This window comes from Cryptomeria japonica, chromosome 1, assembly GCF_030272615.1.
Source record: "Cryptomeria japonica chromosome 1, Sugi_1.0, whole genome shotgun sequence".
NCBI lineage: Eukaryota > Viridiplantae > Streptophyta > Pinopsida > Cupressales > Cupressaceae > Cryptomeria > Cryptomeria japonica.
In genome coordinates, this window is record NC_081405.1 from 183,097,571 (window position 1) to 183,120,976 (window position 23,406).

Consider the following 23,406-nt stretch of genomic DNA (forward strand, 5'->3'; position numbering starts at 1 on the left):
ATATTATTGGTCATTGTTGCTGCTAAGATATGTTGTTGTCATTGATGCCAACATATTCCTGTGATTTGCCTTGGTGATTGCAGATTGGGAAGATCTTATGATCTAATTTTGTAGTTTTGTTTTGTTGATCACCATTTTGCAGAGTTCAGTATTTCCTCTGGTATATTCTGGTGTCATTAGATCTTGAGTAGATATTTTGGGATATTTTTTGGGATGGTCTTTTGTATCTTCATTTCATATGGTTCATGATTTGGTGCTTGAGAAGTTATCTTTCTTCATATAGTTGTTGTTGTTTGAGTATTCCTCAATTTCAGATGATCGATGAAGATTTGATAAGTGGTGTTGGTGCAACTATTGCTAATGATTTTAATATGCTTGTTGGTGCTTCTTGATTGTGTCCTATTTTTTTTGTCAATATACATTGATTGTTATGTGATTTTTTGGTGACTTTGTTGAATTGGTGATGATTTATGTGTTATGCGGTTTTCGTGGTAATGTAACCTATTGCAGTTGATCTTGGCATGATTTTCAGTAGAGTTGAGCATTTCGGAATTTGATTTAGGTCCATGTTATGTAATGTAAATCATTATATTGGTCTAGTAGTCAATATTTTTATTATGTGATGTAATTTTGTAATTGAGCATTGAGGGTTTAGCTGAGTTTATTGTCAAGGTTTATGAATTGTATAAATAGGTGACATATTAATGTAATTTAGGAGTCGATGTTTTGTCTACATTATCAGAGAGTGGTACATGTGTGAACAAGAGATTTATCCTTTAGTATTGTGATTGAGGAGAGATTGAGGTTGTTGAGCAGACAATTGTGCTTAATGGAAATTGTAATCAAGCATTTGGAGTTGCTATTCTTTCAGTTCATTTCTTCTGGATTGTAGTTTGAATCTTATTGTAAGTCAATAAGACTTCCCTGAGGGTTGTAGCCTTTTAGGTCATTATCTTTTGATAAATGAGCCCTAGGAAGTGTGCTTCATTATATATGCATTCCCCATTGTAATATTTCACATACTACTGCATAGTATCATCTTTCTCTGGGTAGGTTCCCACCATGGTTTTTCTCTTAACCGGGTTTTCCACATCAAAACTATTGGTTTTGTATGTTGTGCTTTCAATTTTCTTATTCGTCTTGTTGCCACACTTTATTATGTCTATGTTTTGTGATTAAATTTATTGATCAGGTGAAAACTGATTCACCCCCCCTCTTAAATTTTTGTCCTTGTTGCTACTAACAATTGGTATTAGAGATAGATCCTCTAGAAGAAGCTTAACCGCTTGAAAAGATCAGGGATGGAAGCTCCATGTGCTATCTTGGAGAAGGATAGTTTGAGGTTTGATGGAAGTAACTATTCTATTTGGAAGAACTGGATGGAAGTGCATTGGAAATGTATTGGAGAAGATTACTGGAAAATTACAAAAATGCCTATTTTGCTCCTGTGAATGGACCAACTACTGCTAGTGAGATCAAGGAAGCTGAACATAATATTAGAGTGAAGGAATCATTTCTTAGTGCCATAACTGAATCTGAGTTGACAAATATAATATAACTTCAGACCACACATGAGATCTGGGAGAACCTTGAAATCCTATATGAAGAAGATAAACAAGTGAAAGTTGCTAAGTTACTGAGTTTGAAAGGAAAGTATGAGACATTGAAGATGAAAGATGATGAGAAAATACACTCTTTCATGTCTAAGGTGAATGATCTGATCCTAGGTATCAGATGTGCTAGTGGAACCATTGAGGAAGATGAAATTATTGCTAAGGTGATGAGATGTTTTCCTCCTTCTTATAAACATAAGGTTTGTACTATTGATGAGATTTGAAGTATGACTAAGGTGACAAGAGATATGGTAATTGGAAATATTGTCGCATTTCATCTAAGAGAATTTGGATAATTGCATGGAAAGTCTGAGACAACATTTAGAGCACCAACATCTATATCTAGAAAGAATAAGTATGAGCCTGATGAGTGAAAAATATATAGATATGAAAGAAAGAGAATAGAGATTGAAAAGAAAGAAAAAGAGTTGGATGAGCTTGAAGCATTGATTTCTCGGAGATTGCCTAAAGGAGTTAGTAAGTATGATGGAAAACTACCTTTAAAATGTTTTCTTACAATAAGATAGGACATTATGTTTCTAGATGCCTGAAGAGAATGGCTAAGTATGACATGCATGATAAGTTTGATAAGCATGATAGGAATGATAGATAAGAGAACCATGATAAGTACGATAACCCTTTGAAGCCTAATCGGAAGTATAGGAATTAGAAGAACTGTTATTATGCTACTAATTATAGTGTCATAAAATTGCGACCCTAGCAATTTTCAACTACATTAGGGTTATCATACATGCGAGATTGAATCCTCTAGCTTGATCAGAGACTAGAGACTACTCAACCCTCAGAAACAATTTCTTTATTGGCCTCCGCACCATCTTGTCTGCATTCTGCCCTAGAGAAAGGGGTAGGATAGGGGCATGGCGCTATTGTCCCCCTAGGATAGGGGCATGGCGCTATTGTCCTCACTAAGAAAGGGGTGTGGTGCCCTTGTCCCCTACGATAGGGGCATGGCACCCTATCCCTGCCCTATTTTTGTGCAGGACCTTTCCTAGGGTTGCATTGGTGGTTGTGCATTAGGCGGGAAAATCCCTTGATGTCGACCAATGATGAAAACTCAAATCCACTAAAATGTATTTAGGGGGCATTTATCCTATCATTTGCATAACTTGAAGTTCAATAAGGTAGAATTTTGATAGGGTAATGTTGCATAAGCAATCGAGCATTCAAGAGAATTCAAGCATTCTTTTCCAGCAATGAGCATTATAAAGTCTCCCTTCAAGGCTAGGTGTTGCATTTAGGTCAACAATTCAACCATTGAAGAGGAGATTGATTACAACATTCAATTCCACACAAGAATTTCTATCAACATTGCTACCTCAACCTCCCTTGAGGTGATTTACAATTCATTCTTTCATTTACATCTACTTGCAAGTACTTTCTTTCATTACCTGGTTAATTCCAAAACTGGGGTTTGATCTAAAGGAAAACCCCCAATCCCAACCCATTTTCCTCTCTTTTATGTGTGTAGGTTGCAGGTGTGTAGCTATACTTTAGGATTTGGCCTTCATTTATAGAGAAATAAAACCCTTTTCATTTCGTAGATTTTTTAGAGGACCGTGTACGTTCCCACCACGGTCCAAGAAATATTTCCCCAAATTCGTAGGGCAACTTCGTCTCGACATATTACTACCAGATCCAGGTGCACAACTTCATCCCATATTCCAATCTCAAGTTATAATCAGTTCTTTGTCACTTTTGTACTACATAATTCAATCAATTTCATTCCATTTCAAATAAGGAAGAGGGGATCAACTTATCATTCCCATTTCATTCAGAATTCAATCTTCATCTTTGAAGGTTGAATCTAGTGAATTCTCCTCTCCTCTTCCAAATGTACCTTCATGAAAAGTGTTTGAAGGGTAATCAATAGTGAAACTCTCCTCTCTCCTTGGAGGGAAAGGGTAGTTTTCCTCTTGATCCATCATTCACCTTTTTCAACATTATATTTTGGTGAACCTGACATCTTGCATGCTTTCCTTTGAACAAAATTGCATATTTTTCATTTGCAGGTTTCAAATTTCTGCAAACGGTAGTTAAATCATTAAAAACCCTAGTTTTAAAATTAAAATGAAACTTGTGATTTGTAAAAATTGCTTGTGGTTATCTTAGATCTGCAAAAAAATTTGTTTATCAAATTCAATTTCCTCATTGTCTTGTTCAATTTGCAAATCAAATTTACAAAATTAAGAGGGTACTTTTTAAAAGCCAAATTTTCAAAAATCATCTTGAACTTGTGCAAAAATTGGATTTCCATTTAATTTTCAGATTTCAGATTGTTCTCAAACTTGTTTTCATTCCTACAATTCAATTTTTCAATTTCCCCCCTTTTCCCCAAAATTCAAATTTTAAAATTAAGTGGTTAGGTCATAAAACCCTAGTTTTAAAAATTAATTGGATTTTGTGTAAATTTCAAATCAATTTCATCTACATTCAAATTTCTAAACATTTTTGAAGGTGTCCCTATCCATTAACTTTTCCCTTTTTCAAAATCGCAATTCAATTCAAGGTGTCCCAATAATACCCTAATAGTGAATATCTTCAATTAATTTAAGGCCTTGAACACATGATTTAAAGGGATAAGAATGGAATTGATATATTGTGTGGCATTGCACATATTGTTGATTCTAATATCATGCCTATCAAGAGTTGTGTTGAAACCCTAGGTTATTCACAACCTCCAACACAAGTCAATCCTTCGATTCCTTTGACTAGTATTCCTACTTTTACCTCCAACATCATGGCTACATCAACTCAAAATTTCATTCCTACATCCATGGGTCATGAGGGAAATCCCTATTCTTCATTTAATTCTCCATCTTTACCTATGTCTTCCATAAGTATTCCTACTATTCCTCAAGCAATCACTGTGACACAAGGGGGCAACTCCTTCAACAACTTTATTCCTCCTTCAAGTGTCCCTTTTACTACCCAATAATCACCCATTCATACTTATCATAATGTCCCACTACCTTATTCTCATTCGATGCCTTATTTCAATAACATCAAATGAACTTTTCAATCACCTATGTCTAGCATCCATTCTTCTACTGAGATGACAATTAGCAATCTTGCTCAAACTGTGTCTTCTTTACAACAATAAATTGCTTCTATGAGTCAATCCAAGTTTAGTGTTCCCACCTTTGATGTTGCAAGCCCACTTTATCTTGATATTGTTAAATTCATGCTACCTATACATGTTGATATTCCTCAATTGGAACTAATGGAAAAGGTGATCCTCTTATGCATGTCAAAATATTTCAAACCTTGTGTACTGATTTTTTTTATGATCAAAAATTTCTTGAAAAGTTGTTTATAACAACACTAAGAGATAAGGCTTTACAATGGTATTTCTCTTTGCCTTCCTATTCCATCACTTCTTTTCAACAATTAGCAAATGCTTTCATCCAACAATTTCAAAATAACATTGGTCCTTAAATCACTTTGACTGATTTAATGCATTGTAAGCAAGGTGTTAAAGAAAAATTGACTGATTTCATTGGTAGATGTAAGCATTTGTGTGCTCAAATTTCTTTTCATGTACTTGATAATGATATTCAAAGAATTTTCATTTCTAGTTTACAAAAATATACCAAGGAAAAGCTTTTTTTGTTTGAGTTTACTTCCTTTCTGCAATTGTATGCAACACTTCATAACTATCAACTGGTTGTGAGTCAAATGAAGAAATCCACTCTTATGGATCTAAGTGATAAGGGGGAGAGTGTCCAACAACCGTTTGCAAAGTTCAAACCAACAAAAATATTCATCAAGTTCAATGATACAATAAAAAACCACAATGTGAATGCTACAATAGGTGTGCCTTCTATTTCTAAATTTTTCTAAAGAGAAAGACAATTTACTTCCTTGAATAAATCTTTACATAGTATTTTGTCTCAGTTGTTGCATAGAAATGTTATCAAACTTCCTCCTATAAAATAAATTGATCCTTCTAAACTTGCATCCCCTTATTTTGACAACAAATCCTTTTGTCAATTTCATCGACAGCCTATTCATGACACTGAGAAATGTTTTGCATTGAAAAATAAGATTCAAGACTTCATTGTGTTGGTATTTTGGTATGGTTTTGTCATTGATGTCAACACCTACTAAAACTCTAGCACTTTGGAGATCCAACAACATTCACCGGCAAGCAAGTGACTTTTGCACAGTCACCAGTATATGGTACACCGGCAGGATATAATGATCACCGACACTTGGAATGGCATGGAAAACACTTGGTAATGTTGAAGACATTGTTTGGACATCTTATCTTGGAGAATTGTTTATTGGCATATTCATATTTGTATATTTGCTATTATCGACAAATAGGCCCAGGTTATGCACCGACAGGTTTATCTTTTCCAGATCAGCATGACGCGCTATGGAGATGATTAATTATTGTTGTAAATGCATTAAGCCAACAAGTTGAATTGGTTATTGCATCGAATATTATATTATTTGTAAAATGATTTCATTGTAATATCTTGTAGAGCCGACCTACTAAAATTGGTCTTAGGTTATGGTATAAATGTAAGGTCTTATTTGTAAGATCGGAGGTGGAATGCGAAAAGGATTTGTGTGAAGGTATATGTGAGATTAAGTAGAGCTATACATGCAGACATCATTTTAAGGTGAAGCTAGGTTTTTGTAAAAGGATATCAGAACTACACCGGTACTGAATCCAGCATATGAAGATGCTATTTTAAGCAGTACATTCTTATTGGATTTAACCATCCAATTGTAGTCAGTGTGACTCCCATTTGTGTTTGAGCAGTGAGGTCTAGGTGCTTGGCCTTTCTACATGTGTAGACCCCATTTACGTACACTTATTATCTGCAGTAGTATCATCTAATTGTGGGTAAGGTTTCCCACCATGGTTTTTCCCCTTACAGGGTTTCCACGTACAAATATTGGTGTCATGTTTTGTGGATGACTTTTTCTTTTTGTTTCATGCATTAATCTTTACTGGTATTGCAATTATCTGTTAAATCAGTCCACCGGTATAATAGATTGGTTCAACAATATTATGCAATAAATTGGTTAAGTTGTTTTTAGTTTAAATTTATTAAGACAACTGATTCACCCCCACTCTCAGTTGTCTCTGGGACCCAACACATTGATAATAATACTATATATGTAGCAGGTGTGAGTGATAAAGGGAATAAATTAGTAGCTCCTTCTAATCAAAATCTTAAGATTTTCACTGATCCCTTCCCTTCTCATACCTCTAACATTATTGAGATTGTGCCTAATTCTTTCTCTTGTGAGGAATTAACCTCTATGGCTCCAAACATGGTTAATATGATAGAAACACAAGGTACAGCTAAGGATCCTTGTATTATATTTGACCCCAGTGAGACCATTAGAGCATTTGATGGCCCTTTATACATAGTTGTGAAGGTTAAGTATATCTCTTTCCGTGGTGCCCTTATTGATCCCTCTTGCATGGTTAATGTCATAATTGAAGAGTATCTTTTCACTTTACGACTACATAAACCACTCTATGATGCTTCTAATTTTGTTCTGAAGTTATTTGATGGATTCTCATATCCTACCATTGGCTCTATCACCCTTCCTGGTGAAGTTCATACTAAATCTATGGATGTTGACCTTGTTATCATACATTCTTTTGAGCAATTCCATTTGAAGTTGGGCTATCCTTGACTATCTTATATGAATGCTATTGTTTATCCAATCCACAAGTATCTGAAATTTCCCCACAATAGAGAAATCATAACCATTAACCACAACTTATTTCATGCATCTGAAAGAAGCCTTTCTATTCCTATTGATTTCTTTTGGTCTAAAAAATTTCAATTTGTTCCATCAAGGAGGAATGCTCTTTTTCAATCTTATAAAAAATAGAATAACGATATGATCTTATCCTTAAGTCAACCTAGATCTCTAATACTTGGCATTCCTATTATTCTTCAAGATGAGGTTCTTCCCCTCATCGATAGAACTAATCTCCCTCCTAAGGAATATCGTCAACCTATACCTATGGATGTGACTTTACCTTCTCTTAAGGAAAAAAACAATATTCTTCCTAAGGTTAGACCTATACCTCATCCTCATGATGGACATGGTCTCCTTCCTACACCTAATGTTCCTCCTTTCTATGGTGCAGTTCTACCTGCTTCCTCTTATCGAGAGAAGAGTCATGCTTCTCCTCTTGTTCAACCAAAAAAACCTCAACCTAAACCTACACCTATCAAGGAGAGAAACATTCCTACTTTTTTAAGTATTCCTCCTCCTTCTCAACCTTCCACTAAGACTTGATGGAATCATTATGTGAGACAACACCGATGAGGCCACCATGTTCAAGCTCGTGAAGCTATCCCTCAAAATACTCAATCTCTTCAGACTTTGATAGTTGACATGATTCCCATTTATCCTATGAAATATGTTCAACCTACATCTCTAAATCATAAGTTGCACAAAACAGGTGATGGTTTTACTCCTCTTCATGTTCTTGCTCCTCTTTCTCTACACTTACATGAAGAAATGGGTGAACATGTTATTCATATTGAGAATACAACTCCTAATGCTTCTGATAGTGATTATGAGTATGTTGATGTGGACAAGCATTTATCAGATGAGTTCACAAACCCTAATCCTAGCTCCTAGAATCAAACAAAGTGACTTACAACATGAGCATAGTCCTTGTTTGGATCTTGTGATAGCTCCATCTATTGTGCTCGATGTATCTCCTCTGGCATGTTTCTTTCCTCCTCTAAATAGCAATCATCAAGATCGGGAGGCAAATTTTGTGATAGATTAGCAATGTTAGCATTGTATATCTTCTCTCTTTCTCCTTTCTTTCTCTTTTGTGACCATTCTTCTATGTGTATCCCTATTCTTATATTATTCCCTTAATGTCTTCTTAGGGATAATGCAAAGCATTGAGATATTTTCTTGGTCTCTTTCATGATGACTTGAAAGACATCCTCTCTTCCCTTTCTTCTAAGGTAGTGTCCTTCTTTAGGGAATGATGATTATTATATGCATACTGACCTCGAGGAAAGAGAAACTACCTTATGTTTTGTGTTCATTATCCTTGGGTTTATTCCTTGATTGGGGGCTAAATCCTTGCGAAAACATGATCCCTCCTTCTCTCACTCTTGGGTGTATCCTACCTGAAATAGCTTGTTCCTTATAGACGCACATGATCACTTTAATGTGGGGGAATACACTTTGCTCATATTTTCCTTCTTTGATACTTATAATTACTTAGTGAACTTTGTTTTACTTTGTAATCTTTGGTATCCTTGATTTCATCACTCATAGTGAAGGGAACTTTGTTACTTGCAGTCATGGTTCTCCCCTTCACGCTCTTCCCTTATAATTTGTCAATTGAAGTCGTAAGATCCTAGGTCCATTGAAGGATAAACACATCTTCCCTCCTTGATGTGGTAAAAGTATTTCAATCTTGTTTCCTTGTACTTTACCAATAGTATTGGCATACGCTTATACTCTTGCTAAAATGGGGGCTAAATTTAGTGTCATAAAATTGTGACCCTAGAAATTTTGGACTTCATTAGGGTCCTCACAGATGCAAGATCAAATCCTCTAGCCTAATTAAAGACCAGAGATTGCCCAACCCTCAGAAATAGCTTCTTTCTTAGCCTCTCCACCATCACGTTCACACTTTGCCTTAGAGAAAGGGGTAGGAAAAGGGTGTGGCACCACTATCCCCCTAGGAAAGTGGCATGAAAAACTTTTCCTCCCAAGATAGGGGCATGGTGCCCCTATTCTTTCCCTAGTTCGGGGCAGGCCCCTTCCCAGGGTTCCATTGTTGGTTGTGCATTGGTCGGGAAACTCCCTAAATGTCAGACTATGACAAAAATAAAATTCACTAACATGTAATTAAGGGGCCATCATCCTCTCATTTGCATAATTTTAAGTTCAACAAGGTGGAATTTCAATAAGTTCATGTTGCATAAGTGATAGAGCATTCAAGAGCATTCAAGCATTCTTTTCCAGCATTGAGCATTCTCAAGTCCCCCTTCAAGGCTAGGTGTTGTATTCAAGTCAAGGATTCAACCATTGAAGAGGAGATTTATTAAAACATTCAATTTCACACAAGCATTTATATCAACATTGCTACCACAACCTCCTTTGAGGTGATTTACAATTCAATCTTTCATGTACATCTACTTCCAAGTACTTTATTTCATTACTTGGTTAATTCTAAAATTGGGGTTTGACCTAAAGGAAAAGCCCCAATCCCAACCCATTTTTCTTTATTTTCTATGAGTAGGTTGCATGTGCGTAAGTATACTTTTGGATTCTAGCTCCATTAGCATAGGTGGAAAAACCCTTTTCATTTCATGGATTTTTTGAAGGACCGTGTACGTTCCCACCACGGTCCAAGAAACTTTTCCCCAAATTCTTAGGGAAACTTCATCTTGATATATTATTGCCAAATCGAGGTGAACAAATTCATCCCATATTCCAATCTCAAGTTAAAATCAGTTCTTTGTCACTTTTTCTCACATAATTCAATCAATTCTTTTCCATTTCAACTAAGGAAGAGGGGATCAACTTATCATTCCCATTTCATTCAGAATTCATGTTGACATTGTGTTGTCATTGATGTCAACTGGTATGAGAGATGTATGAGCAACACTGTCAAGGAAGAAGTATAGGTTGAGATATCTTTGATATCACCTTGTGTTGCAGATCACCGATAAGGAAAGGATGTCAACTGGTAAGTGATGTTTTGACTTAGGAAGTTAGATCAACCAAGAAAGTGGATGCAAACCTACTAAGATCATGACTAGAGTTCAAGGAGGATGAGAAATTTGTTTGAGTTGTTGCCTATGATGAAGAGGCACAATGTTATCTGAATAACATAAACACTAGAAGAGAAGAATGAACTAGTGTGCTATGAGTTTGCAGAACAACAAGACTCTCACCGGATGAAGATGTAGTCATCATGAGAAGCAATGACTCACAATGAGTGTACCCACACTGGATCACATGTGCCTTTTTGAAGATATGTTGCACAAATAGGGAAGTCACATGAGCATATGACAAGGTGTTACTCCACCAAGTAAATGGAGCTTATCTCCTATATGCATTCAATGCATTATAGTTTGGTGAGATAAGAGTAAATAGGTAAAGGCAAGTACTTTAAGGATCACACTAAATCCATCAATTAATTGAGGGAATTCCTTAAGCGCATGAGATCAGGGTTATGCACTGGATCGACAAAGAAGGAATGCTAAGATGCTGGTATAGTAGAAGAGTTATGTGTTTTTCATTTAGACAAACCGACTGAGAAAATATAGTCAGAGGAGAATGGCTTGACCAATGAAGGATTCTAGTGAAGGTTTATGACTATCAGGTTGATGACTGGTATCATCAAGAGTGGTAACCGGTATGAACATCCACCAGTAATATGGACAAGATCTAGATTTAGATGTCTTCCCACATTGTGGGAATAAGGATGCTTTGGATAGACATGTTTGACAACTAGTTTATTCCTCCCACCGACAGTACAACAAAGTGCAGACATGATGAGTGAACCAGTAGAATGTAAGATACCGACAGAGTTAGTAAGCTGGCAAGAAAAAGGAACTGGTAGAGTAGTTGGTCGGTGATTCTATCATGATCAAGATAAAGATGCCAAGCTAGAATATTGTCGACTTGGATGCCACATGGAGCGAAAGTGATGAACCTGCATTTGGATGAAGATGAAATATACATCGATAGGTTTATTGTAGGGTTGGTCATCTTTAATGAAAGGTCCCATAAATCCTTTAGGTTGTAGCCCATAAATCAGGTAGGGCTTGTATCTCCTTGGGTTGGTGCCCTAAAGTCAGGGGCCGGTGCTCCTTGGGTTGGTGCCCTAAAATTTGTAACAATGTTTTCATTGTGAGGCTAGATTGGAGCAGTAGACTCCAGCAACATTGCTCACCAAGGTTTTTCCCATCTTGGGTTTTCCTCATTTTTTAATTTTTTATGTGAGGCTCCCTTGTAAGTGTTTGGATGTGAGTTTGTCTTCTTACTAACAAGTAAGTTTGCATAGAGTTAGATCTATTAACCAGTATGCTCACATAGGTTTACGGCAGGGAAATTTTTTTGAGAGCCACTGATTCACCCCCTCCCCCTATTAGTGGTTCATTGTGTCTAATAATTGGTATCAAAGTGTGGGATCCTAGTTAGAAGAGTGTTCTCCAAATTGGGTAGATGTCACCTTAAGGACACAATGGTTTGTTTATTGTCAATCATTGCTCCTATATTTGATGGTTCAAACTTTTCTATTTGGAGTTGCATAATGGAAGTTCTCCTATCCTCTTTAGGGTTTGATATATGGATATCAATAGTTGATGGTCTCCCTAGAAATGTCATTCTTCCTACTAGATTTGTAGAAGAAAGAAGAAATGAGTGCAATGAAGAAGAAATGAAGACTATATTCAGTGGACTCACTAGTAATGTCTCTTCATAGGTGGACATGTGTAAAATAACAAAGAGCTAATGGGAAAGATTGAATAAGGTCTATGGAAATGTACCCTCAACTGTAGAACCAACAATTGAAGAAAATATGATAAATACCTCTCATATTTATCTGGATGATGATAATAGATCTACTAGCAGTCGTACTAGTGATAAAGAAGGAGCTCACCTCTTTGTGGCTCAAGAATTAGAAAGTGGTTGGGCAAACAGTTCCCCTCAATAAGATGTGTTTGCTAGTGATGATGATGAAGAGGAAGACATGGAAGATAGATCTAGCCATCAAGATCCTTTTGATAATGAAGAAGAAGCTAGAGTTGACCTTGAAGGAGAGATTGTAAATACACTTGAAGAACTCAAGAGAGTTAGAAGGGAATACAAGCTATTCAAGAATGTTTCAATTATGGAGCAAAACTGGTTAGTCAAATCCCTTGAAGGATTTGAGAAATGCATCTCAAAGTTTAAGAATCAGGTAGAGGACACCAAGGCATGCCGGTGTGAAGACATAGCATCTAGGCTAGAAGTGAAAAGTGAAGAATATCAACACTTGCTTGGAGAAATGGAGATTCTTAGAAATTACCTTTAAAAGTGTCAAGAGGAGCTCAAGGTAAGAATCCAGTTTAATGGAAATAGTGATGCCTTGGACAAGATGTTGAAGAAGCAAAAGCATGCCAAGGACACTGAAGGGCTAAGTAGTGGAGCCGATCAATTCTCCATCGACAAGAATTTCCATCACAATTACCTTTTGTTTGTCTCCTCAAATGGATAAAACAAAGGCCAAACCCTCTCAGTGAGAAATGCTCCACAGAAGAAGGTTGATCTAGAAAAAACTGGAGAGGACTTGCACACAAGAAATAAGACTGGTGTTGCAAGAAGAAGGAACACTAGAGATCCCAAAGGAAAGGAGAAGATGGGAGTAGAAATCTTCATTGGAAGCAAGAGGATGAGGAAGAAACAAAGAAGACCCTCCACTGATAGAGGACAAAGAAATACTACCATCCATAAGGGGAAGCAAGTGTGGGAAAAGAAGAAGAGATCAAATGGAAGAGCTGATCAGAGTGGACAACTAAGGATCCATTGTCAAAAAGGAAAAGATGGGGATGTAAAACTGGCAAGATCTCCTCATGCATGGGAAAATAAATTTGTAAGTCATATACCATCCTCTACCGGTTACTGTTTTGCATGTAATTCCTATTACCATAAGATAGAAGAATGTAGAAAGAGATCTACAAGGAATAATCTAGGATCTCATAGATGACATGCATATGAGAAAAATGTATCTAGGAAGAGATACATGCATGTCCCCTCTCCAAGTTATGCAAATGTTATTTTTCATAACTCCAAAGGTTTTGGCCATAGAAATTTTGAATGCAGGAAGAGGAACTTGCTGTCACATGGACGTCGAGAAAATGGATATGCTCTGCACAAAAGTGAAAATAGAGCATATGGAAAGAAGAGATCTTCATGGATCCAAAGGATAATTCTCCCTGCAGGAGAAAGAGGTCCACCGGTTTCGGTTGCCAGACATAGAAACATGACCAGAAGGAGATAGTCAAGATGGTATGATAAGACATTTCCCAATCATGATGTGGGGATGGATGTTGTATGCCATGTTAGCACTACTTTTGGCTATGAAGGAGGATTAGAAAATGGAAAGACCCTTCAACAGAAGAAGGAAAGACCTGCTACCCAAACTAAAAAGGGGAAGGTGAATGAGACCAGATAGGTATGGAGGAACAGGACCATGGCCCAACACTGTGCACCTTTTGTACAGGTGATATCTCCTAAAGAATGAAGGAGATTAAGGATCTTAGGGGGAGTAGCACATTGAATTTATTATTCACCCAACCCCCTCTGTGAAGAAGGCAACATGGAAGAACATACTGTTGCCGATGAAAGGGAAGGAAGTAATAAGTTTGTGTAGAAGTTGCATTAACTACACACCTACTGATTTGTGTTGAATCACCATTGCATGCTTCAATAAGTAAAGGTTAACAATTGGTACCAGTTGTTAACCGGTATATGCAAGATGTTACCGGTATGTATGCCAATAGGTACTTGCAGGTTATGTAAGATAATGAAGTTAGAAGTTCATTATGTTGGCATATGCACACTCCAATGAGACATTGTATGTGATTGAAGGTTTTGTCATTGATGGCAACCTTGCAATCTTATGCCACTGGCAAAATCATTATACCAACATCACCAAATCACACTCTACACCGGCACTCAGGACATTAGCACCGGCACAGAAGAAAGGAAGTATACTGGCACAGAGGCCAACTGGATTTTGTTATATTATATTTTGTTTATTATTGTAAAAATGTGTAAGCCGACTTGGCAAATTGTAAAATGACTCTTATATATAAAAGAGATCATTGTAGACATTTGTGATGATATATAGAAGCAAGAAAAAGAAAATAATTAGGCAAACCTATTGTGCGAAGTATAGGTTAAGGGGTATATGTAAAAAACAGAGTAGGAACTGGTACTGAATTTGGCATTGAAGATGCTATTATAAAGTAGTACAAGATATTATATTTGTATAATCCTTATTGTAAGTCAGTGAGACTTCCCATTGAGCAGTGAGCTCTAGGAAATTGGCCTTCCTGCATGTGCAGGCCCCTATTGTAAGTAATATTCTCTTATTGGCCAGTGAGTGAATATTGTGGGTCATAAATCCCACCAAGGTTTTTCCCACACCGGGTTTCCTTGCTAAAATCTTGTGTTATGGTGTGCTTTTCATGTGGATGTTCTTGATTCTGTTTATTGCATTAGTTCTTTCATACCGGTACACTGTTATATTATGTTCTGCATGTTTTAAGTCAAGAAAATCTAATTACCGGTTAGATACTAATTCACCCCCCCTCTCAGTATCTGTGGGATCCCTAACAATTGGTATCAAAGCTTGGTCCTCTATTTTCAAAAGCCTAATAGCTTGAGGAAGATCTTGACACCGGTAAAGATGGAAAATCTAATGAAGCAACTAGAAGGAGCTCTTACAGACTATGATGCAGAAAAAATGAAAAATATCAAACTTGAAGATGATTTAAGGGCAGCTCAGGACATCATTTAGGCACTTCAAGAAAATTTTACTGTTGCAAGAAATAAGAGAAGAGAACTTTGTGAAAAATTGCAAAATGAGACTGATGAAAAGGAATCACTTAATGATATGATAATCAAGTTGAAACAAGAGATCATGACAACAAATAATGAAATGCAGGATATGACTATGAGATTTTGCAAAGAGATTGAGGATAGGAAGAAGAATGAAGAAGAATTGACCAGAAGACAAAGTGATGCAGGAAATGAGAACACAATACTTAGCTATGAAAATGACATGTTAAAGACAGATCTGATGCATACTCAGAATGACTCAAATGAACTGATGAGACAAAAAGAAGTCTTAGAAAGAGAACTAGAAACTGCAAATCAACATAAAGAAAAATTTAAGAAAAGCTCAGAGGAACTTGGCACCTTGTTGAAGAATCAAAAACCTAAAGGTGACACTTCTGGAATTGGCTTTGAAGTTGGTGAAAGCTCTGGTACTACAAATACTCAGGATCACAGCAAATCGGTAAGACAACCTAATGCTTATAAATTTAATGGAAAATGCTTTAACTGTAAAAAGTATGGTCATAGAGTAAATGAATGTAGATCTAGAAATTATCAAAATATCAACACACCCACCGGTCAATGTTCTAAATGCAACAAAGTAGGTCACAACTCTGAAAACTATAGAATGAATATGAGATGTTATGTTTGTGGAAGATTTGGACATTTATCTAATCAATGCAGAACACAAACCGGCATAGGTTATGGGAAAGCTATTCAGAAAATAATGTAACTTGTTATGCATGTAACAAGATTGGGCATATTGCTAAATTCTGTAGAAGTAAAGGAACACCGATAGACAACAAAAGTTCTAGCTTGAAAGGTAAACAAAAAGTTGAAGAGGTTAAGCAAGAATTCTCAAAACAATGGATTAGAAAAGCTAATCTCAATATTGGGAATACTCCTCCACCGGTAGAATAAACCAATGCTTCACCGATAGAATAGAGTGATGCTTCACCGGAAGGACAGAGTAGTGCTCCACTGATAGGAAGTTCTTCATCTAATTGAAGAAAATTTCCTTGAGGGTTTGGCAATCTATTGATCCATGTGCTATTATTCCCTCAGTTAGAGATAAGAAGTTGGAAATTAATTATTACCGGCAAACAATGTTAAGTGAATACTTAGCCAGCATGCAATTAATGTGGTAGATAGTGAATAGACACTATATAATCAAGGTTTGGGCTCCATTTCATTTCACTGAGATTTCAAATTTACGAAGAGCGTAAAGACTCTGAGCTAAGGCATTTTGAGCAAGAAGCAAACAATCATCCATCGTAAGGTAGTAAAAGGTATTTAATCATGGCATCCTCCTCTGCAATTACATATATAGCAAACCCTATTGTTGTTGAAGTGATAAAAAGACCTAGGCCCATATTTCAGTTAGTTCCCGAGATAGCAAAGAAGGATGATACCTTAGGTGTATTTTCTCAAATTCCTAAGGGAGTTGTTTATGCTGAAGACCCCAGAATGTACATCCACTGCAACATTTAAGAGTTAGGAGATGAAGAAATTAAAACCATGTTTAAAACTGTGATATGTGATAATACCAGCAATGTAAAATATGAACACAAGATCATTGAGACCCTAGGATTTACAGAGATGCTTAAAATTCCTGAATTCCCCAAGGATGTGATTAGGATAGTCTTGAGCAGGGTACATGGAAAAATTTTCTAGTTAGATGCAGTCCACAAGATCACCAAGGAAGCTATGAAAGCTATCATAGGGTTACCGACCATCGGTAAAAGACCAGATAAAACCAAGAAAGTCTCCAATGACCTAGTTATAAACCTAACTGGTGCAACATTCGACAAGAGGTCCCTAAGAGTTAATGATGTAACAGATATCAATGTGAGATTCATTAGCATGATATTAGGATATAAATCTACTCATGCAAATAGACTTAATTCAGTTTCAAGCTTATGCATTAAGAGTGCTTATGACATGGTCACAAACAATGCAAAAATTGATATATGTGAGTGGTTAAAGGATGCATTAATTGACAACCTTAGAAAGATCAAGAAGGACAAGAAAGGAACTTTCAGGTTTGGAAATCTGTTAGTATGTCTGATGCTACACATAACAAAACAGGTTCCTAGTATAGGTTACAAATAACTTGGATATGATATACCGGTAGGGAAACAATTAACAAAACTATTCATTAACATGGGTGAGAACAAGGAAAACAATATTCATGACTTTTTTCAAGCATTAAAGGCCAAAATGAAGAAAAGAATAAGGTTATCACAGAAGATTGTAGACAAATACAAAGATAAAATATGCTTTGTCATCAAGAAAGATGAAATTTGGATGGAAGCAGTCATCCCAAGGACAGTTTGGGTAACCGAGATGGGCTATGAAATAGATGATCACATAGTTGAAACATATGCTAAAGCACTTTTGGAAGCCCCCAGAGAACCTAAAGATGAAGTATTTGGTAGTACAGAAAATATTGAAAGACAAATTCAATCAAAGAAAAGGGTGAAAAAGGTTGAGGCAGTTGTAAGGAAAGGTTCCAGACAAGCAAAAGCCATCAAAGAAGATGTATTGAAGAAAACCAGTATAACAAAGGATGAGTTAGCAGCTCCATAACCTGAAACTCACCTATCACCGGTAGGTACTTCTTTAGGAAGTGACATGCCTGCAACTTTCAAAAGAGTTGTAAGAAAAAGAGATCCCTCATCGGCAACCACATCCTCACCCAGGAGGACAAGGCAAAAGCAACAAGCAATGAGATCTCTAGTAAGAAAGGCCACACCAAAGAAGAAACTGACACCCAAGAAGAAGAAAAGGACAAACAAAGACTTGGCCCCTCTTGATATACTACTGAATGAAATCACAGAGGAAGGTAAATTGAAGAACATAGAGAAAATATATGACACTCTAATAGCTGATGAAAAAGAGTAAGTTGAAAATAGTGTTATATTACATATGGATATGTACAGGAAATTTTTGATGGAAGTAGGCAATGAAATTCTTGATGAGCTATTCAAAAGACTAGAAGCAAGAAGACAAGAAATGATAGAACTAGATAAGAAAATAAAGATTGAAAAGCTACTTGTTGTATATCCAATAAACTCTCCCCAAGAAATTGATGACCTAATTGCTCAAGCCCATCGGACAGTATTTTCTACTACACACTGGCACGTTGCTTTAATGGTAGGAAGAGTCAATGAGGTAAGAGAGGAGACACAAAATGGATGGGATATATTCCTAGCTGAGAAAGAAAAACAAGAAGAGTACAGGAACCCCAAACCCATAAAAGTTTATCAGAAAGATAGAGACAAGGGGAAAGGAAAAGTTGGTGGACCACCTAGTATAAAGGTTAGAGACAACTTACCCCCACCTCCTTTAATTACTCTAGCGGTAAAATCAACAACTATTGAAGATCAACCGGTAATTGAAAGTATGTATGTAGAGGATAATAATCCTAATCTTGAAGTTTTATATACTATGAATGTTGATACTCAGAAGATCAACATAGTGGTAGACAAAGATACAATAGATAAGACAGATATGGCTAGTGAGCCTCCGGTAGCTGAGGAAACTGATAACTCATAGGAGAAACCAACAAAAGATAAAGAACTAAATGTAGAGACTCAGAAACAGACTAAGGCAATGCAACAAATAGAGGAACAAATAGAACAAAAGGATCCAGAATAGGAACAAGTACATAAGGAAACAGTGCCATCGGCAACTAGTGAAAAACCATTGCTTAAAGAAATGCAAACACAAATAGACCTACTAGAGGTCAATACAAGCTTGGTTACTTCCACCGGTACTCGGATTGTTGATTCATCAAGCTTCAAATCAACCAATGTGACTAAGGTACTACTTGATTCTATCAAGAAAATAGCTGACTACAGCTCACAAGCTTACAAAGCAATTGATGATACCATACCAATTTTGAAGGTAATTGCTCCCAGCTGTAATATAGACAATAAAGATTCTTTAGGACAACTAGATACACTATGTAAATATATCTCAGAAAACATTGAGAAAATAAAAGAAGAGTCAGTGAAGGATAAAGTAGAAGTTGAAAAACAAAAATTCTTTGATGAGCAAATAAAGAAGTGTAATAGAGATTTTGACACAGTTCTACCGGAATTATGTAATTTGTTGAAAGAGTACAAAAATCTATACAAAGATACCTGTAAAACAAACTTTTTGATTGTAGATATAGACAATAAAATGAGCAAGGTATAGGATGAGATCAATAAACTTGTAGATAGTTTTGTCAACTCACCTAATACACTATCATTTTTTGAGGAGAAGATAACAAATTTTGAGGAAGAACTACTTAAATTGGAAAGAGAGAAAGAAAGGATAATAAATAAGGCAAAACATTTGAGATCTAAACTAAGTCCAAGATTGGACTATATAGCATCTTTGCGGAAGGAAATTTCTGAGGCACTAATATAGGGAAGCAAAACACTAGCAGAGCATTTACAACATCTCACCGGTACAATGAAGAGAACAGAGACAATAATAAAGGATAGCAAAAGGTTTATGGATAGTATAAACTTGATTTTGGGGGATCTTTTTCAAATTATAACTACCTAGCTACAAGGTTGAAACTACAAACTCTACTGACATCTTAACAACCTTTGTCATTGATGCCAAAGGGGGAGTAGTGGGATGAGAAAATTCAAAACATAGGACAGGAATCATATGCTGAGGGGGAGCACACACATTTTTGGATCATTTTTGGACTTCACATTTTTGAAATTTCTCATGAGTGTTGCCTTCAATACCAAAGGGGGAGATTGTTGGCATATGCACACTCCAATGAGACATTGTATGTGATTGAAGGTTTTGTCATTGATGGCAACCTTGCAATCTTATGGCACTGACAAAAGCATTATACCGGCATCAGCAGATCACACTCTACACCAACACTCAGGACACCAACACCGACACAGAAGAAAGGAAGTATACCAGCATAGAGGCCGACAGGATTTTGTTATATTATATTTTGTTTATTATTGTAAAAATGTGTAAGCCAACTTGGCAAATTGTAAAATGACTCTTATATATAAAAGAGATCATTGTAGACATTTGTGATGATATATAGAAGCAAAAAAAGAAAAATATTAGGCAGACCTATTGTGCGAAGTATAGGTTAAGGGGTATATGTAAAGAACAGAGTAGGAACAGGTACTGAATCTGGCATTGAAGATGCTATTATAAAGTAGTACAAGATATTTGATTTTTATAATCCTTATTGTAAGTCAGTGAGACTTCCCATTGAGCAGTGACCTCTAGGCAATTGGCCTTCCTGCATGTGCAGGCCCCTATTGTAAGTAATATTCTCTTATTGGCCAGTGAGTGAATATTGTGGGTCACAAATCCCATCGAGGTTTTTCCCACACCAGGTTTCCTCATTAAAATCTTGTGTTATGGTGTGCTTTTCATGTGGATGTTCTTGATTCTATTTATTGCAATATTTCTTGCATACTGGTACACTATTATGTTATGTTCTACATGTTTTAAGTCAAGAAAATCTAATTACCAGTTAGTTACTGATTCACCCCCCCCTCTCAGTATCTATGGGATCCCTAACACATTACATTAGCCTTGGTAGCATGGAGTGAATTTATGTCTTAGGTGGTGTTGATGAAGACCTCAATGACATATGTTGGCCCTAGTTGTTGTTCATGCAAGGTTGCATGCTTTTTAGGATAACTGGTTTGTCTCTTGGCATGATGATGCCATTGTATGGCATTGGGAAAATTCAAGATCATGTCATAGGCTATGGTGATACAATGTAGATGAAGGATCATCAGGTGACCACTTATGCACAGCTCAACCGATATATGGTGAAGAATGGAGTTCTGGTATTGGACCTGACCGAAAATAAGAACCTGAGATGTATGACTCAGGGGGAGTTAAAGTGTTCATCATGAAGTGTCTCATAATGAACAACTGGCTTGCTTGAACTTTTAAGGATTTTGACTGTCAAAATTGTAGGAGATAGAAATTGTAGAGGTATTGGAGGCTGATCGGTAAGTGAGTAGTATTCACTAACTTGATATCAATAATTGGTATCAGTCTTTCTGCAAATTGAGTGCTCTAATAAATAGCATCTGACTTGCATGCCCAATGGGTGTCAGTTGATGGTTATGTTTCCCATCTCAAGTGATGTGACTTGAGAAGATGTAACAAAATGCAACAATTGGTGACAAAATAACAAGTGGTATCAAAGGAGGAGTTGTATCCAATCAAGATAAACGGAGGAATGATATCCTGACAATGCCCTTTGTCATTGTTTTAAAAGGGGGAGAAGAATGATAGTAATATACTACATACTACATATGTGAGAATTCATTGGAGAGATAAGACTATGTAGTATGTCAAATACTACATGAGTTGACATCAATACCAAAGGGGGAGATTGTTGGCATTGTGTTGTCATTGATGTCAACTGGTATGAGAGATGTATGAGCAACATTATCAAAGAGGAAGTATAGGTTGAGATATCTTTGATATCACCTTGTGTTGCAGATCATCGGTAAGGAAAGGATATCAGCTGGTAGGTGATGTTTTGAATTTGGAAGTCAGATCAACCAAGAAAGTGGATGTCAGCCTGCTAAGATCATGACCAAATTTCAAGGAGGATGAGCAAGATGTTTGAGTTGTTGCTTATGATGAAGAGGAAGAATTTTATCTGAATCTCATCAACACTGGGATAGAAAAATGATCTGGTGTGATGTGAGGTTGAAAAACAACAAGAATATCATTGGATGAAGATGAAATCATCAAGAGAAGCAATGACTGACAATTATTTTTCCCACATTGGATCACATATGCCTATTTGAAGATATGCTACACAAATAGGAAAGTCACATGAGCAGATGACAAGGTGTTACTCCACCAAGTAAGTGGAGCTTATCTCCTATATGCATTGAGTGCATTATAGTTTGGTGAGATAAGAGTAAAGAGGTAAAGGCAATTACTTGAAGGATCACACTAGATCCACTGGTGACTTGAGGGAATGCCTTAAGTGCATGAGATTAGGGTTATGTATTGGACCGACAAAGAAGGCATGCTGAGATGTTGATATAGCAAAAGAGTGATGTGTTTGTCATTCAGACAAACTGGATGAGAAGATACAGTCAGAGGATAATGGCTTGACCAATGAAGGACTTTAGTGAAGGTTGATGACTAGTGTCATCAAGAGTGGTAACCAATATGAACAGCCACTAGTAATATGGACAAGATGAAGATCCAAATGCCTTCCCACATTGTGGGAGTAAGCATTCTTTGGAAAGACATCTCTGGCTATCAGTTTAGATGTCCCACTGATAGTACAACAAAGTGCAGACATGATGAGTGAACCAGTAGAATGTTAGATACTAATAGAGTTGGTAAACTGATAAGAAAGAGGAACCCATAGAGTAGTTGGTCGGTGATCCTATCTGGACCGATATGAAGATTCCAAGTAGGAAGATTGTCAACTTGGACGCCACATCCAGTCAATGTGATGAACCTACATTTGGATAAATATGGAATGTACATTGACATGATTGTTGTAGGGTTGGTCATCTTTAATGGAAGGTCCGACAAATTATGGGACATATTGCAGAGCTATTGCAGGGGTTTGTGGCTCGAGGTCAGAAGGACAACTAAGAACTAGCTAAGAGTGATTGAGGAGATTGAGGTGGATGAAGGAAATAATAAAACCAAATCTTGGTGTTTGACCAAGAAACCAGCCCATAGGGTAAAAAGAAGATCGCCAAAGATGGAAGGCATGATCTAAGAGGTGCATAAATGGAAGATTTGTGCAAGTTGGTAGTTTGAAAGATCATAATGGATAACATCTTATTAGATTTTTTTTCCTCAAGGATGATGAAGAAATGCTAACCTCCTAGAATTTTAACGAGCTTTCGGTGGGAAAAACCAATCTATAAATATCAAGGCAAAAAGACATTGAGGCGTTGCTGGAAAATAGAAGGATATTGTGCTACTGCAAAGTGTGATACTTCAACAAGTAAGAGAAAATCAGCTAAGTGCTCAACGAGCATCTTACAAATGAGGGTGAACCTAGTTGAAACATTCAACCGGTAGGAGAAGCATAACCATTAGTGATTATACCATCAGAGTAAGAGGGAAGAGAGGTGCAGAGAAGGAAAATAGTGGACCAATAAATTTGAGCACTAATAAAGTGCTAAGAAGTAAGGAGGAGATCTTGCAGAGAAGGACAGTT